The 15530-nt window shown below is 37.6% G+C and overlaps 2 protein-coding genes across 6 annotated transcripts in view; one reads left to right on the top strand and one right to left on the bottom strand.

The window, feature by feature from the left end:
• ELMO1 (engulfment and cell motility 1) overlaps positions 1 to 15530 on the top strand; it is a 777407-nt gene that overhangs the window by 75109 nt on the left and 686768 nt on the right. For 2 of the 4 annotated variants that reach the window (XM_079930924.1, XM_079930923.1), the window contains exon 3: positions 146 to 216. The exons of the other annotated variants lie outside the window; for them this stretch is intronic. The gene's annotated coding sequence lies outside the window, so the exon portion shown is untranslated. The remainder of the gene's footprint in view (positions 1 to 145; positions 217 to 15530) is intronic. 4 annotated transcript variants of the gene reach the window in all.
• The window catches only part of LOC307191147 (putative G-protein coupled receptor 141), a 186587-nt gene that overhangs the window by 38199 nt on the left and 132858 nt on the right, over positions 1 to 15530 (bottom strand). The window lies entirely within an intron of this gene.

Here is a 15530-nt window from a genome sequence, read left to right as displayed (position 1 = left end):
TTCTTTTCAGTTTCCCCCATAGTTCTTAGCAAGACTGTTGTCTACATGGTTAATTGAAAGAATGAATGATTTGTAGACAGATGTGTTTGCCTGCCTCCTCAGGCTCCGTTTCTGCCTTCCTCAAAGCCCATCATTTCCATTTCAGGATCTATGTCATTCTCAAGAAGTTGACTCCATGCCTCAGCTTCGAAGATGGGATTCTATACTTGGGTTAAGGTAAACTGAGTAGTACATTTCATCCCCCATCTTATACATAATTGCAATTATTGGTTCAAGATGGACATACGACCTCAGATGGTCCAGTCAGAAAGAATTTCAGGACTCTTTCTGGGAATGCTGGGCAAAGGCAAATCCTCTTGTTTTGTTGTTTTTGGCTGTGCCACGTGGCTTGCAGGATCTTAGTTCCCTGACCAGGGATTGAACCTGTGCCCCTGCAGTGGAATCTCCGAGTCCTAACCACTGGACTATCAGGGAATTCCCCAAATTCTCTTGTTTTTACTAAGTAGAGTATATTTAGACTTAGAAGTGTTGCAGTCATTTCACTACCATAACAGAAATCAGCATACATTAGGCTCATGATGCTCGTTAGTGATAGCTTGTCAGTAGACATTTAGGTATCTGGTATATGAAATACGTTCTAATAGAAAAAAAACAACAAAAAAATAGGAGACAAAATCCCCTATCAAGTTTTGAACCACTAAAATCTGATAATTAAAGAAGTTAAAGTTTTATCCAGTTTGCATTCATAAAATGCTATTACAGTATTTCCTCATCTGTAATATGGAACCAATAATGAGGTAAATTATGTAAAGCACTCAGCATGGGCCTGGACACTGAGCAGCCACTCCATAAATCTCAATAGTTTCCCTTTCTTTTCTTCCCCATCTAGAGGTCTTTGTCAAAAAACAAAAAAAAAAAAACCCAGTAAAACCCTGAAATATATCAATAACCTGAAATTCTTATAGTAGCATGTTCTGAAGAATTCCGAAAAAAGATAAATAATACTCAGGAACGAAACTTCATCTTCCAACTTTCATGAGGATACAACTAACCCATACCAGGACTCATATTTTTGAGACTCCTAGTGCTTGAGACACTGATTAATGGGAAGCCATTGCAAAGACCTTACATCCTGTTTCTACACAACATAGTAACAAACCATGGTGTAATAGTACTTGCTACACAAATGGCAGGTTAAAACACAAAGAAAAATAAACTCTCGATTTCTCAAATTAGACCTTTACAGTAAAAAGTATTCATTGGAAAATAAGGATAATGTAAAGGTATAAACTTCAGTTTGATTTATTCAAGGTTATTTGGATAAATTCGAGTTTGCTTCTTTTTTGATTGTCCTTTACCTTGAATTGCCTAAGAAGTTGGGTAACCAGCAGTTAGTTACCAAGAGTTCTAAGTTATTAAAAAAATCCTATTACAAACATAATGCTCTAGAATCTAGTAGACTGTAAGCCTGCATAGTAATTATCTTACCAACTTACCTTTTATTTTGTTGTAATGTGAGGAAAACCCACTCTATTACTATTCCTGAAATATTTTAGAGCCTTATAGGAAAATACAGTCCTTTGGAGTCAAGTTAACCTATTAGTTCCATTAGCAAAACTGTAGACTATCACTTTCTTGATTACCATGATTAAATGTAGTAATTTAAAGGATATATATAGGAGAAAAATAGCCTGAGCCTGGGTCCTAGCTCTGCCACTTATTGGCTGTGTACATCTCTTCACTTTAAAATATTACCACCTCAGCTTTATAGAAGATAATAATACATGCCCTGCCAAACCCATAGACTCTCAAGAGACTAAAAAAGGATCCCACCAACATTTGCCACCAAAATATCTGGCATAAAACCTATCCTTCACTGTATCTCAGAGGGAAATCTAGAAACCCAGGTCCAGGAGGGAAGAAGAGAATGAAACAAAAGACATGCAGAAAATAATAGAAAAGCCATTGACTTTGCAGACAAAAATGACCATATTTGAATTTTGATACTATTATCAATTTGAACTTAAGCAATTCAGGGAACTGAACTGGGTTCAGTTCCCTTATTTATAAATGGAGATTACACTAACAACACTGCAGAATCGTTAAATGAGAGAACAAAGAGATGCAAAAGGTCCAGTTTAGAGGCTTGCGTTAAGAACTTCTTAATAAATGGTTGCTGCAATTACACAGAATAGTCAAGTAGAGAAATAAGGTTTCAATCATGTAAATATGTAACTAATGGGTATTTTGTGCAGTGAACTGGAGGTTCTTTAGCAACAAGGCAGCATATATTGAAGACGACATATATTTAAAGTGATGGAACAATTGCAGATATAGAGTCTGGGAACTTTCATTAAGTAATAAGGCTCAACGCAGACAAGTGTAACCCTGGAACCATGTGGAACCCAGAAAAGCACTTAGAATCTAGGCAGCAAAAAGGAAGAGAAATCTAAACAAGACCTAAGAGATATGCCTGGGAGACATTGGCTAAGGTTTCTGTTTTGTTTTGTTTTTAACAGTTTATCCATAAGAAAGCATTATAAATTAGCATCAGAATCTAATGATATTTTATCTGAATTTTCTTATATGTAAATTGTTTGACTTGATTGGTATCACACTGTGTATATTTGTAGCAGGGCATTGTTTGCCCAATTCTTCACCCTTCCCTTTATGCACACCCTCCAACCTGTGACTTTGAAGTCCCTAATTTATTTCCAGCTCCCTTGACTGTGTTTGGCCAAGTGACTTGCTGTAGCCAAAAGATTAAGGTAGAAATGACAGTATGAGAGTTTCACACTTAGACCTTAAGAGGCGGTATTTCTGCCCGTTCCCCATGCCTCTGCCATTACCCTGAGAACAGAATCCTGGGCTAGCCCCTGGTCCCATAAGGAGGATGAAAGACACACGGAGTGGAGCTAAATCATCCAGGAGAGTCCAGCCTCAGTCAGCAGACACAGGATGTTGGAGCAAGACCAGCTGAGATTTGCAGAGCTGACCATCTGGGGCTAGACCAATTGGCTGACGCTCATTTTGCTATTGAGTCTTGGGATGACATATCACATAGCATTTTGCTGGCAGTAACTAACTGAATACAATGTCCTTAACAGGTGTTTTGTTTTTTAAAATAATGTCCCCATCTAGCTCATGCATTGCCACCAGAAATGTAGCCACTCTTTGCCATCTTTCAGGCATCAGGTTTATGGTTTTCTTTTAAAAAAATGGCCTTTGATTCGTAACCTGATATGTTATCCAGAGACACGGAGAAAGGTTGTGAGAAAAAAAATTTTAACAGTAACTGGCTATTTGATGATATTAAAAAAATATTTTGAGGGCTTCCCTGGTGGCGCGGTGGTTGGGAGTCCGCCTGCCGATGCAGGGGGCACAGGTTCGTGCCCTGGTCCGGGAGGATCCCGCGTGCTGCGGAGTGGCTGGGCCCGTGAGCCATGGCTGCTGAGCCTGCGTGTCCGGAGCCTGTGCTCCGCAACGGGAGAGGCCACGGCAGTGAGAGGCCCGCGTACCGCAAAAAAAAAAAAAAAAAAAAAAAAAAAAAATATTTTGGGCAAGATAATAGTATTAGAGTTATTTTTTAAACAGAATCCTTGTCTTTTATAGATACATATCAAAATATTTATGGATAAGATGATATTACATCTGGGGTTTTCTGGGGTTTTCTTCAAAATGATCCAGTTTCAGGGTAGGTGTAATAAATCAAACCAGAGCAGCTGGGAGTTGCATCATTGTAGCTGGCCGTAGCTGGCCGTAGCTGGGTAATGAGTACATGGGGTTCACTACTCCCTACTGTGCTGTATATCTCAAATTTTCCATAATAACAGTTCTAATTAGTAACCTGAAAAAAAAAAGAGTAAGGGCAGAAAACATTTTCTTTAAAAAAGACAAATAATGGTGAAAGATAGATATACTTCCATTTTCTGTTATGAGGAGTAAATATGATAAAATTCAATACCTCGAAAGGAGATATTGCCAGTGGGGCTCCCTCCAGATCACCAAGTACTCTCAGCTTCTCTACTAGGAACCCATCCTCATTTTACCCTCTGCAGAGAGGGCTTTGTGAACAGAGAATCCACGCTGTGGGACAAATGCAGAGGGGAAACTTAGTGCAGGTGTGCTGGGCACACACAGACATTCTATGACTGTTCGCTCAATAAAAAACTCCTGGTGGAGGGAAGAGAGGCCAGCTCACACACAACAGACACACTGTAGTCCCTGCTACTGTGCTCCCAGCTTTTACACTCAACTCCCAAGCCTCCCTCTCCCTTAAGTACTTACCACACCCACTGGGGGTTACTTGTGGTTGTCTGAACTTCACCCTTGGCAGGAAACATCTAGTTCAAGACATCCCTTTACAGATACTTCTTTTATCTGTGCCTTAAATGAGTTGTGTTGGCAAGGTATTTAAAAACCATTGCCATCAGTGAAAATCAAAACAACATTAAGATCTTTTTCATCTAGTGAAGTAAAATATTGTGACAATCTTCAGTGCTGGCAAAGATAAGGTAACACTGCTCATTAGAGTTGAAATTGAGACCACATTTCTAGAAATCAATTTGGCAGTGTATGGCAAGTTCATGAAAAGCAATCATGCTCTTTGAGTCAGTAATCCCTCTTCTACTAATTACTAAGAGCAATATTAGCAATGTGTACAAAATGTACACACTAGACGCAAAGAGATTTGTTAACGGTAAGTTAATTCTGCTACACCCATATGACCTACTATGCCACTAAAATAATGCTTATAAAGAAATATTAAATAAAATAGAAAATTCCTGTGATAAAGAAGACAAGACTGTTTATACACTGTATTTATTGAAAGTGACTTTATCAAATATTTGAGTAGTTGCTTTGGGCAGGTGGATCATGAATAATTTTGATTTCTTTCTGAAGACTTTTTCAGTGTTTTCCAAATTTTCTTCAATAATAAGAATAAATTTTCATTATTATAAAAATATTTTAAAACAATTAAAACTATTAGTTCTTCTAATATTTCCTCCATCATGCAAAATTGCCCTATATTTCTTTTTTTTTCCTTTCTCATTTCAGTGTTCTTTTTTAAAGTAAAAAAAAAAATTTTGTTGAGGTATAGTTGATTTACAAAGTTGTGTTAATTTTTGCTGTACAGCAAAGTGATTCAGATATATATATATGTATATATATATATATACATATATATGTATATGTACACATTCTTTTTCATGTTCTTTTCTATTATGGTTTACCACAGGATATTGTGTATAGTTCCCTGTCCTATACAGTAGGAACTTATTGTTTGCCCTGTATTTCTTAACTGCCTGATAATAATGACTTTGATGACAGACACAAACAACAGCCTTAGATATACTCAGAATAGGGGCTATGGCTTGTGCATCTATATATAGTTTTCCTTGGCTCAGTTAAAAATATAACTTAATAACACCTTCATCTCAAGGTCATTTTGAAGATAAAAGAGACACAATGTATGAAAAGTTTTTATAAGCCTTTAAGTTCACAGTTTCCTTTGTATGTAAAATGTTGAGAAGACATGGGTAATATACCGTACCTGAACATGCCTTGTAAACTATGTAAAATTGCCGTTATTATTGCTTATTTGAATGAGTACTTTAAGCAAGGCATTTGGACCTTGATATTTTGTTGCTGCTCAAACCCTCTTACCTAATACAGCCAAGGGTTATACATAATAAACCCTGGCTATCTGGGGTCAGTCCCTGCACATGACTCCCTCTTCCCCCTCATCAGTTTCCTGAAGTCATCTGCCCTTTCCCGCGAGGGACACGTGCCTTTCCTGCAAGCACAGCGCTCCTCTGAGACATGACATTATTACTTCCAGGTCTTACAAGGGCAGTTTTAGCTTTCACTACTCCCTGCAAATGACACCTTCTTTTGTCACCACCCTGTTAGAGCTCCCATTAAACTGTGGAAGAAGAAATGTGCCTCTTAGCACAAAAATAAATTCAGGAAGAATAACAACTCCCTGCGTAATTGGACAGACTGCTTTTGGCTGGCTTTTTTGCCAAGTAATTATTTAGGAGACAATTTGAAAAAAATGCTGACGGAATGAAAGACCAGATTCAGAGCTCAGTTCATTGACTAATTAGTTCTTTACCCAGGTTTAGCCATTTTTCCTCATCATGCTTCAGTAGGGCCACTTATAAAATTATAACCTTAAATCCGCTGGGCTGCTGTGATGGTCTAAATGAGCTAACTTCTAGATTCAAAGCATCTTAGAGGTCACATATTATCTGAGAGGTCATCCACATTCCAAGGTTCTTTTCAATTTAGGAAATTTCTTTCATACCCAGGCAGACACTTTCAGCTTCACAGAATTCACATTTTTATTTTTTGAGACAGTCTGTGGTATTGTTAGACAAAAATAATAGCCGGAAGGTGCTTTATTGTACGTACAGAAGGCTACCCTCCTCTAACAACCCCCCCACAGTTAGAGTTCTGTTCTTGGGGTCTTTACAATGTAACTGTTTTTCCTTTTTAAATGATATTCCTTCATCAACTGAATATTCCTACCTTCTCTCTTTTCTCTCAGTACCCTGCCATCTTTTCTTATTCAGGCAAGTAACTAAGGTTTTCAGCATAGTGTAGGATTATAAGCTTTGGCACTGGAGTCTTGCCTTTATTATTTACTAGCTGGGCCATCTTGGGCAAGTTAATTACTATGCCCATATTTCATTTTCCTTGTCTGTCAGCTGTATGACTATAATGGTACATATTTCATAAAGTTGTTGTACTAACTGTTTTACTTGCATGCAGATAGTCTACATAAAACACATCACATAGAACTTGGTACAGAGGTTGCACTTCATAAATGTTCATCATTGATGATGGTGATAAAGATGGTGTAGTTTCCAGCACCTTCCTTATATGACTAGTTTATTTGAACATTCTAGTTTGCCAGTGTCCTTCTTAAATTATAATGGCAGGGAGACTTCCCTTGTGGCACAGTAGTTAAGAATCTGCCTGCCAATTCAGGGGACATGGGTTCGATCCCTGGTCCAGGAATATCCCACGTGCCGTGGAGCAACTAAGCCTGTGCACCACAACTACTGAGCCCGCATGCTGCAACTACTGAAGCCCGTGCACCACAACTACTGAGCCCACATGCTGCAACTACTGAAGCCCGTGGGCCTAGAGCCCCTGCTCCACAGCAAGAGAAGCCACCACAACGAGAAGCCCGTGCACCACAACGAAGAGTAGCCCCCACTTGCTGCAACTAGAGAAAGCCCTCATGCAGCAACGAAGACCCAATGCAGCAAATAAATAAATAAATATTATAATGACAGAACTGGAGGCATAAACATGTTATAATCAGGAAAACTCAGAACACAGTGGAGTGCTCACCACTTGATCTGGATGTTAGCTATTTGAAATTGAGTAAGTTAGCTATTTGAAATTGAGCAAGTTATTCAGTCTCTTGAAAGTCTACAGATTCCTCATGTATAAAATGGGAATAATAAGATTATTCACTTTGTAAGGCTGTTGTGAACATCTTAGTAACGGTGCTCTACTAAGGTACTAAATATGTACAAGTCATGGTTCTAAGCACTACATTTAGGACCATCTTGACAAACAGTAAACATTCAGTATTATTATGACAGGAGAAGGTCTAGGAGGTTTAGGGTACAGCTGTCTGAATCTAGGGTGATATTTTTTCCCTAGGCTCAGGGTCTGAGGTTACCTCACCCCTGAGAAACCCCACACAGATCTGACCACATCTCTGCCCAGCTCCACTACCAGACACTTTAACAGGAAGGAGGTAAGGGGAAGAAGAGAAGAAGGTTGGGGAAACACAGGAGAGAAAGAGGAAGAGGCCATAGCAGTGACAGAGAACTAAGGAACACACCAGGTGGGTGGTCACTCTCAGAAGGAGGAAAGAGGAGAAGAGCTACCAACAAGAGAAGGGCTTTCTCTTATTTTCCTTCATCCATGCCCTTCTCTTTGCAAGAGTCTACAGTCCATAAGATTTCTGTAAAAAAAAGAAAAAGAAAGAAAGAAAAGAGCCTTACAATATTCAAACTGTCACTTGCTTATAAAGAGGCAATGGCATGAAGAGCAAAGAACATGAGCTTTGGTATCGGATGCATTTTCCTTTTTTTGTAGTTGCATTTTCATGGCACCCATCAATAAACCTCTCCATTTGAATACCAGATTCAGCTGTCTCTGCAAAGTATAGCTTTTGATTCATATGACTAAGATTCTTCTTGTAGATTCTTTTTGCCATTCATTTGTGAATTCTTATCACTGCTGGAAAAGTTAAAGGCCCTGTAGGATGATAAAAGATATTTCCACTTCCTCTTGGTACTTACAGAAATCTGGAGTATTGAGAAAAGTTCTGTCCACTGGGAGAGTTGAACCTCAAGCCTCTTTCTTGAATCTTTTACAAGCATGTTGATGTTCCGAGTTACTGATAGGCCTGAGTCCCTCTGTGCTCTGAATTTTGGAAGTTTACCCATCCCAAACCAGTGATTCTCAATCTTTTGACAGATTTGCACCTTTTCCCCCCTTCTCTGCAACCCCTAGAATCCCTGCCCAGAGGGTTTGGTGTTAGATGCCACCAATAATAAATATCCCCGTCACAATCTGAAGGTGAAACTGAAGAGAAGCCGTGACTCTTCCTGTGTCAACAGCATCCAGGCCCGAGGGCTTAGGAGACAGCAGACAACCCCTTCTAGTGGAGGGTCTCAGTCTTCCTCTGAATCACCCTCCTTGGAGCATACATGGCTGTCGTCTTCAGTGGTGGTTTTCTGAGATCCCTGTACCTCCTGATTTACAAAAAAATGTAGCAGATGCCCCGAATCTTTATTCTAATAGCCCTTCCAATAGAATCTCTATTCCTATAGCCCTCCAAGTGACATGGAGGTTAAATTTGTTCTAGAATAGACGATGGAGAGAGCGAAGTAAAGGCAATTTTCTGAGAGATAATTGCTGATTATAATTGCAGCCTCTGATCCTCTACATTAAATTCCTCCCTGTTTGGAACACCTAGAGTGTTGTGTTTTTCTTTTTCTTTTTTTTTTTTTTTCCATGATGCTCTGGCTGTTGCATCAATGCTGGCTGCACAGTAGAATTGCCTGGGAAGCTTTTGAAAAGGACTGATGCATGGCTCCCACTTCTGGGAAGGAGCCAAGGTATCCAAATTTTTCAAATGCTCTTCAAATATTTCCAGTGGGCATCCAAAGATGAAAACCACTGTCTCAATCTCAAATTGAATTCCCAACCTCAGGGTTTGATTTCTTTTCTGTCAGACCCTCATCTTTTTTTTTTTTTTAATGTCTTTATTGGAGCATAATTGCTTTACAATGGTGTGCTAACTTCTGCTTTATAACAAAGTGAACCAGCTACACATATGCACATATCCCCATATTTCCTCCCTCTTGCATCTCCCTCCCACCCTCCCTATCCCACCCCTGCAGGTGGTCACAAAGCACAGAGCTGATCACCCTGTGCTATGTGGCTGCTTCCCACCAGCTATCTATTTTACGCTTGGTAGTATATATAAGTCCATGCCACTACCCTCATCTTTTTATCATTTCAAATCAGGTTTATTAAGTCAGAGGACTCACTCTATCCCTTCCCTCAGTGTTTTCCCAACAAACTGAAGAGAGGCCAGTATAAGCAATTTTCAAAATGGCTCAGGGTTTCTGGATATCTGGCTGAAAGTACATGGCAGACACAAATCCCAGTGCAAATGTAAAAATATAAAGAAATAAAATATTTAGCATAAGTGATTTTTAAAAATTGATCAGGCAGTTTGAAAAATAAACGAAATTGTATTTTGAAAATGAAAAATATACCCATAGAACCAGAATCTCAAAAGACATATTCGACAAAGAAAATAAAAATTGGTGAACTATATAATAGATATGAAAAAAATTACTCAGAGTGTGGCTCAGAAAGGAAAATAATAAGAGCAAACACACTATATACATTTCTTATCACAAAAAAGAAGTGACATAGAGGTTAAATTTGTTCTAGAATAGACGATAGAGCAAAGTAAAGGCAATTTTCTGAGAGATAATTGCTGAGAATTTTCCAGATTTGATGAAAAACATCGATTGTCAGATTCAGTAAGGTCAAAAAATCTTAAGCAGGGTGAATAAGAAGAAATCCAAACCTAGACATAGCATAGTGAAACTGCAGAATACTAAGGAAAAAGAGATGCTGACGCTAAGCCAGCCTATTAGAAAAGATGGATCACCTAAAAAGAAAAGCCTTCACAGATACAGGTGGGTTTTTAAAAGCAGCAGTGGAGGCCAGAATATAGTAAGATATTACCTTAAACAATGAGTGAAAATAACCATCAACCTACAAAGAATACACAGCAAAATTGTCTTTCAAGAATGTAGGCAAGAAAAAGACCTTTCCTACAACAAAAATTGAAAGAGAGTAACACCAACTTATTCTTTCTAAAGGAACATGTACAGGATATATTTAAGGAAGAAGGAAAGTTATACAAGAAGGAAAGTCTAAGTTACAAAGGAAAAAAATGTTAATCAAGGAAACTAAATATATGGTAAATCTAACCAGATTTTGTATAAAACAACAATAATAAGGGTCCCTAATTTATTGGGTTAAAATACAAGATAATACTAAAATATTGGGCAATAATATCATATATAAATGTTGGAAGGGGGTTCTCTGTCAGTGTATTCCAAGATCTGTATATTGCTTAGGAAAAAAGTAAGACATTGTTTAACTTCAGGGTTTTTAAATTATATGGAAGTTCGTAATTCTTTAATAGCACTAAAAGAATAAAACTTGAATGTATATCTTCCAAACTAGTAAAGGGAGAAAGATGAAGTGAAGAAAAAACAAAGTTCAATTAGTCCAAAAGAAAAGAACACAAAGATGGAAGGAAGGAAAGGAGGAAGGAAGGAAGGGAGGGGAAAAAAATGAAACCTACAAAAATGTATACAAATAGAAAGCAAAAAATTAAAAGGTAGAAATTAGATGCACCTTTCATTAATAATTCATTTAAGTGGACCATACTCCACAGTTTAAAAAGTTTATCAGATTTATGCCGCATAGCACAGGGAGATCAGCTCGGTGCTTTGTGAACACCTAGAGGGGTGGGATAGGGAGGGTGGGAGAGAGGGAGACGCAAGAGGGAAGAGCTATGGGGATATATGTATAACTGATTCACTTTGTTATAAAGCAGAAACTAGCACACCATTGCAAAGCAATTATACTCCAATAAAGATGTAAACAAAAAAATCCATTAGAAGTCCATTATTTAGATACATCTTAAATAAAAGAAACTGGAAAGTTTGAAAGAAAAAAAATTTAAATGCTATGCAAGGTAAACTCTAATTTCAAAAAAAGGGAGGGAGGAAAGAAGAAATTAATGTATCTATTATCATTACAAAACAGGCCTTAAGTTGTGTATAATAAATGCCATATGAAATAGGTACAGCCTATTGTGAGGGAAAAGGGAGTAGCACCTAATTCTTCCCAAAAAGGTTAGGGGAAGAATTGAAAGAATTTGAAGGAAGAAAAGGAATTAAACATTTGGGCAATGTTTGCTGAGCAGCTGCCTATTCCTGGCCCTACCCCAGGTGATTTATTTGCATTCTCTCCTTGCAATTCTTATGACGTGTCTACAATATGAATTATTACCTCCAGGTTAAATAGGTTGCCTAAGGGCTCATATGTGGCTGAACAGGAAATTGTATCAAATTCTGTGGTTTTTTTTTTTACATCTTTATTGAAGTATAATTTCTTTACAATGGTGTGTTAGTTTCTGCTTTATAACAAAGTGAATCAGTTATATATATATACATATGTTCCCATATCTCTTCCCTCTTGCGTCTCCCTCCTTCCCACCCTCCCTATCCCACCCCTCTAGGTGGTCACAAAGCACAGAGCTGATCTCCCTGTGCTATGCGGCTGCTTCCCACTAGCTAACTATTTTACATTTGGTAGTGTATATATGTCCATGCCACTCTCTCACTTTGTCACAGCTTACCCTTCCCCCTCCCCATATCCTCAAGTCCATTCTCTAATAGGTCTCTGTCTTTATTCCTGTCTTGTCCCTAGGTTCTTCATGACCTTTTTTTATTTTTCTTAGATTCCATATATATGTGTTAGCATACGGTATTTGTTTTTCTCTTTCTGACTTACTTCACTCTGTATGACAGACTGTAGGTCCATCCACCTCACTACAAATAACTCAATTTCATTTCTTTTTATAGCTGAGTAGTATTCCATTGTATATATGTGCCACATCTTCTTTACCCATTCATCTGTCAATGGACACTTAGGTTGCTTCCATGTCCTGGCTATTGTAAATAGAGCTGCAATGAACATTGTGGTACATGACTCTTTTTGAATTATGGTTTTCTCAGGGTATATGCCCAGTAGTGGGATTGCTGGGTCATATGGTAGTTCTATTTTTAGTTTTTTAAGGAACCTCCATACTGTTCTCCATAGTGGCTGTATCAATTTACATTCCCACCAGCAGTGCAAGAGGATTCCCTTTTCTCCACACCCTCTCCAGCATTTATTGTTTGTAGATTTTTTGATGATGGCCATTCTGACTGGTGTGAGATGATATCTCATTGTAGTTTTGATTTGCATTTCTCTAATGATTAATGATGTTGAGCATTCTTTCATGTGTTTGTTGGCAATCTGTATATCTGCTTTGGAGAAATGTCTATTTAGGTCTTCTGCCCATTTTTGGATTGGGTTGTTTGTTTTTTTGATATTGAGCTGTATGAGCTGCTTGTAAATTTTGGAGATTAATCCTTTGTCAGTTGCTTCATTTGCAAATACTTTCTCCCATTCTGAGGGTTGTCTTTTGGTCTTGTTTATGGTTTCCTTTGCTGTGTAAAAGCTTTGAAGTTTCATTAGGTCCCATTGTTTATTTTTGTTTTTATTTCCATTTCTCTAGGAGGTGGGTCAAAAAGGATCTTGCTGTGATTTATGTCATAGAGTGTTCTGCCTATGTTTTCCTCTAAGAGTTTTATAGTGTCGGGCCTTACATTTAGGTCTTTAATTCATTTTGAGTTTATTTTTGTGTATGGTGTTAGGGAGTGTTCTAATTTCATACTTTTACATGTACCTGTCCAGTTTTCCCAGCACCACTTATTGAAGAGGCTGTCTTTTCTCCACTGTATATTCTTGCCTTCTTTATCAAAGATACGGTGACCATATGTGTGTGGGTTTATCTCTGGGCTTTCTATCCTGTTCCATTGATCTATATTTCTGTTTTTGTGCCAGTACCATACTGTCTTGATTACTGTAGCTTTGTAGTATAGTCTGAAATCAGGGCATCTGATTTTTCCAGTTCAGTTTTTCTCCCTCAAGACTGCTTTGGCTATTCAGGGTCTTTTGTGTTTCCATACAAATTGTGAAAATTTTTGTTCTAGTTCTGTGAAAAATGCCAGTGGTAGTTTGATAGGGATTGCATTGAATCTATAGATTGCTTTGGGTAGTAGAGTCATTTTCACAATGTTGATTCTTCCAATCCAAGAGCATGGTATATCTCTCCATCTATTTGTATCATCTTTAATTTCTTTCATCAGTGTCTTATAATTTTCTGCATGCAGGTCTTTTGTCTCCTTAGGTAGGTTTATTCCTAGATATTTTATTCTTTTTGTTGCAGTGGTAAATGGGAGTGTTTTCTTGATTTCTCTTTCAGATTTTTCATCATTAGTGTATAGAAATGCCAGAGATTTCTGTGCATTAATTTTGTATCCCACTACTTTACTAAATTCATTGATTAGCTCTAGTAGTTTTCTGGTAGCATCTTTAGGATACTCTATGTATAGTATCATGTCCTCTGCAAACAGTGACAGCTTTACTTCTTCTCTTCCGATTTGGATTCCTTTTATTTCTTTTTCTTCTCTGATTGCTGTGGCTAAAACTTCCAAAACTATGTTGAATAAGAGTGGTGAGAGTGGGCAACCTTGTCTTGTTCCTGACCTTAGTGGAAATGCTTTCAGTGTTTCACCATTGAGGACGATGTTGGCTGTGGGTTTGTCATATATGGCCTTATTATGTTTAGGAAAGTTCCCTCTATGCCTACTTTCTGCAGGGTTTTTATCATAAATGGGTGTTGAATTTTGTCGAAAGTCTTCTCTGCATCGATTGAGATGATCATATGGTTTTTCTCCTTCAATTTGTTAATATGGTGTATCACATTGATTGATTTGCATATATTGAAGAATCCTTGCATTCCTGGGATAAACCCCACTTGATCATGGTGTGTGATCCTTTTAATGTGCTGTTGGATTCTGTTCGCTAGTATTTTGTTGAGGATTTTTGCATGTATGTTCATCAGTGATATTGGCCTATAGTTTTCTTTCTTTGTGGCATCTTTGTCTGGTTTTGGTATCAGGGTGATGGTGGCCTCGTAGAATGAGTTGGGGAGTGTTCCTCCCTCTGCTATATTTTGGAAGAGTTGAGAAAGATAGGTGTTAGCTCTTCCCTAAATGTTTGATAGAATTCGCCTGTGAAGCCATCTGGTCCTGGGCTTTTGTTTGTTGGAAGATTTTTAATCACAGTTTCAATTTCAGGGCTTGTGATTGGTCTGTCAAATTCTTTCAAACCAGAAAACTCACTATGTGAAAACTGAAGCTCAAGGTTTTGTGTGTAGAGTTGACAGATAAAACACAGAATACTCAGATTTGAAATCCAGATAAACAAATGATTATTTTTGTATAAGTATCTCATGTAATATTTGGGACATATTTATACTAAAAGAAAATTATTTACAATTTATCTGAAATTCAGATTTAATTGGGAGCCCTGTATTTTTGTTTTCTAACTTTGGCAACTCTAGGTAGGGATGAAATAAAAGGGAGGGAGTTGCATTGAGTGACAGTGCTTATCAGAAGTCTCCCCTTGGGTCACGAAGCAAGACTCCCCTCCATTCCTCTGGCGACAGCCCATTCAAACATACAAAGAAATATATAGACTATCATTTTCTTAATTGTTATTTATTTATATTTATTATTACTATATAATACTATATAATAATTACATTATTATTATTATGTCACAAAGCAATATAAGAGGTTGGAGGAAGAAACTCAGGAAAAATATTAATACATTCTCTTTTTTGCCATATTCCATTTTGAGCCCTTGGAGGACCTATTTGTAGCTTGCTAAATCACAAGTGAATTGTGAGATTTATTGTCCCTAAGTTTTCAAATGGAATTCTTAGGGGTATATTTACTATAAAAATGTTTCATCACAGCTACATAGTTTCATGCATCACTGGGGTCCACATTTGCTTCATAGTCTAAGCTGAGGGTACAAATCCTGGTTGGACTGGAAGAATGAAGCACCCAGGCTGGGTTATTCATAGATTTCCTGGGGCAGATGTGTTTTAAATTAAGCTTTATGGGAGGAAAAGAACATAGGTTAGACTCTTCTATAAAAAAGAATATTGCCTAGTAGGCTGTATCATAGAAATATGTAGGAGCTGGGTAAATGGTATAAATAAATGTCTAAATTATAGGACTTTTAATTTACGTGAAAAATATCAGTGTGATATTCAATTT

This window comes from Stenella coeruleoalba (assembly GCF_951394435.1).
Source record: "Stenella coeruleoalba genome assembly, chromosome: 9".
NCBI classification, from domain to species: Eukaryota; Metazoa; Chordata; class Mammalia; order Artiodactyla; family Delphinidae; genus Stenella; species Stenella coeruleoalba.
This window is presented reverse-complemented; position numbering and strand designations above follow the sequence as displayed.